The sequence below is a fragment of the Diprion similis genome, chromosome 8, assembly GCF_021155765.1.
Source record: "Diprion similis isolate iyDipSimi1 chromosome 8, iyDipSimi1.1, whole genome shotgun sequence".
NCBI lineage: Eukaryota > Metazoa > Arthropoda > Insecta > Hymenoptera > Diprionidae > Diprion > Diprion similis.
Window position 1 is genome coordinate 22,103,811 of NC_060112.1, and position 3,714 is coordinate 22,107,524.

The window sequence follows — 3,714 nt, forward strand, 5'->3', positions numbered from 1 at the left end:
TTATTTATGTAGTAAATTAATTTTTCTTACTTTCGTGATAAATTCAAACAGCAACGCAGATGTGAATATAATACATATTTTTTTCTTTTTTTTTTCTTTTCTTTGTTTATCCATAAAAAAATTGTCAATGCAGAAAGTATAATGTGCAGTGAATTTTGTATTTATGTATTACTCGAACTTCAAGGATATAATAAAATAATAAATATCGTTATGTTAAATTTTTTAAGCTTGTCATAAGGGCGGAGAACTTAATTTTCATACTTTCAGAAAAATAGATCGTTATATGTATATACCTTGTAATTTTCCACTACATTTTTGAAATTTCGAAGGAATCTAATATTCATTGTTTTTTTTTTTTTTTTTTCTTCTTCTTCATAATTCTTTCTAGCGTCTGGGGTACAGGCACTGTTCTTGATAAAATGTAATACACGTATAGGTATATATGTATGTGCTAATAATGTACGTTCTCACTTGATAATAGTATTAGATTAAAAATGAATTTATTAAATCGTTCGCAGGTTTCTATCTAAGGAATCTAATATCGTATCATTTTACCAGAATATTGTTGTTATAACATTTTTTCAACGGAATTGTAAATTCTGCATCATTCCCATAATACATATGTAATAACATACTGTACTTGATATATTTATGTATGTATATATATATATATATATTATATATATATATTGCACGGAAGTCGTACTTATTTTTATTACGGGTATAGGTACGGTTGTTTTTTTTTTTTGTTTTTTTTTCTGCTTATAATTTTTTTTTTCTCGTTTCTTTTCCTCGCACCGCGGGTATTAAGAATCTAAGAATATTGGCGCTATTCACACTAGACACTTATACATGGAATGAAATTTTTTTAAATAAATTAAAACTACGCTAAACTTGAACTATATCTATATAAAAAATTCAAAGATCGAAATAATTATAGGTAGGTACACGATATACAGCGAAAGAACTATACATATGTATGTATTATACCTTAATACAATATGTAATATATGTATATATGTAATAAAATTAAATACAAATATATCATGTTATATATTTACGTACGTATTAGCTCATGTATATAATAACTCTTTTCACAAGCTTTGATTTACGGAATTTCAAAAATCTTTCAGTTGGTTTCTTCTTTATTCTCGTTTCAACAAAATTTTCATTAATTATTTAAACTGGATTTCTTCCGCTCCTGATCATTTCACGCGTTATTAAAACAGCAACTCCGGCAATCTTAACACTAAACATTTTTATAAGTATTGACGATATTTAATTATAATAAATCGTCGTAATTTATTTGCTTTTTTTCTTTTCTTATAGTTCTTCTATTCTTGAAACGTGATAAATTGTAAAGTTGCGCATTCAAAATATTCAACAGTATAATATACATTTATTATAATTTATCAGGTAATTAATGTATATATGCGTATACAGGGTGTTTAACGTACAATTTTAGACAACCTTTGATTTGCTTAGCCTCTCACTCTCTGTTTTCCTATCTTAAATGGAAAATAAGTATGTATTCGGAAGGGATATTCTGTATGCTAACGGAGAAGACATAAACTCAGTCCTTGTTAATCATAAAAAAAATCGCCTAGACTCTGCACCGGTATTAAAACTACTTTTCGAAAGCTATAACTATTCCGGCTACATAATTTCCAGAGTTCCAAGTTTAACCGAATTTAATTTAGGAAGAGGGTCAATAATCGTGTTTCGAATCTTATATAAACTTTTAATGATATGTATAACGATTAAATATATATATATATATATATATATATGTGTGTGTGTGTGTGTGTGTGTTTGTGTGTATTTATATATATAATAGTAATCGTTGGTAATATATGTATTTTATAATAATTAATAGTGACAAGAGTCAGAAGGACCAAAAGCACTTTTGCGTGATATGTTGTCGAACTGTAAACCGCTAATTACAACATCGAACGTCTATGTGTATAATATAATATATTATGTATCATATAATATAACAAGTTTTTGTTTTAATTAAATTGCAATTGTATATTAATATCACCCTGATAACGCGTATATGCATAATAATAATATCCATACGTAAGTACGTATAGCGAATCTACCCTCTACTAAACAACAGCTTAAACCTAAGATTATTAAAATTATTAATCCGATGAAAAAAATCATCCAACGATCTTCTCTTTCGACCCATAATTTTTCATTCAATCTGTCGCTTTCGCTCCATAATATGTTTATACCTACATCTTATATGTTCTACGCTGTTACGTATGCTTTTTATATCGTATGTATATATTGCATGGTATATATATATATATATATATATATATATATATATATATATATATTGTATATATATATATATATAGTATCAGGTATCAATATAGGATCGAAGAAGCGTAATATTTACTTCGAATTAATTAAACACACTTAGTCGATGCGGATTTTCTAATTAGGTGTGCAACAGCTATTATTCAATTGCAGCGAGTTCTCACATTTATAAGCCATCTGTTTTTGCCTAATTTTCTGCTTTTCATATTTACGATCAATTCATCCTACGATTATACTTACGGGACTGAGGTGTAATGAACGAAGTGTCGTGTAATTGATCCCCTGCAGTGTTCGAGGTGTTGCAGGTTGGACAAGAGTGGCATGTGAGGATCGACACCTGTCTTCAAACCGCGAAAAGAACCAAAAAAAAAAAAAAAACCCATCAAAATGCATTAATTAATTGTGTATATGTATAGATAGAGAGATAAGTTAATATATAATTGGCGTGAGTACTTGGAAGGAGAAAAATAAAATGGCGAACAACGTTTGATCTCTCTTATCATCCACCGATCAATTAATCTGTATCCTAAATACTCTGAAAATGATTGAAACGACTCAGAAAGCATAATTTTTTACCTACAATTTGGTACATATGCAGGGTGTGGGTGTAAATTTGATGAAATATTGATGAAGGAGTAGTTTTTCTCTTTCTTCAAATACGAATTTGGCATGTGGATGTATTAAATGTTCATTGTATAAACGTGGATGCAATGTAAGAGTATAACCGTATTTTTCTTTTCAATTTATTATTATCGTTTAAGTTCATCTTCGTCAACACGTTTCACAAAGTTAGTCTGAAAAGGTTTTAACAAGTTTCTTTCGGCTAACATATAATAGCAAATCGAGTACAAGACATTTCTCGAGAAATGCGTACCATATATGTAACTTGTCTAACTGACATATCTACTGAAATTTTTTTTAAATACAAATCATTTTTAGGGTATTTCAACCACTTTTTTTCATTTTTTTTGCTTTTTTGTTTTATTTGTTTATCGTGTAGGTAGGTATGTATGTTGTATAGGTAAGTATATATAAGGACCATTCCACCAATTATCAACGAATGATCTGGACGTGAAACAATTGATTACTCTGAAAATTTATTCTCTTTAAGCATGTACGAAGATTGGAAACTTCACCAAGTTTTAACCTTATAGGATTTTTTTTTTTTTTTTTTTTTTTTTTATACATTAATTAAACCTCAGTCAGGTCAAAATGATGGACTTTGATGTGGCATTTCTGGCGAACGGTAAGTCCTAGAATGTTAAAACTTGGTGAAGTTTTCAATCTTAGTACACGCTAGAAGAGAAAAAATTTTCAAAAAAATCAATTTTTTCACGTCTAGATTATTCGTTATTAATAATTGGTGGATTGGCTCATAAGTTTGTT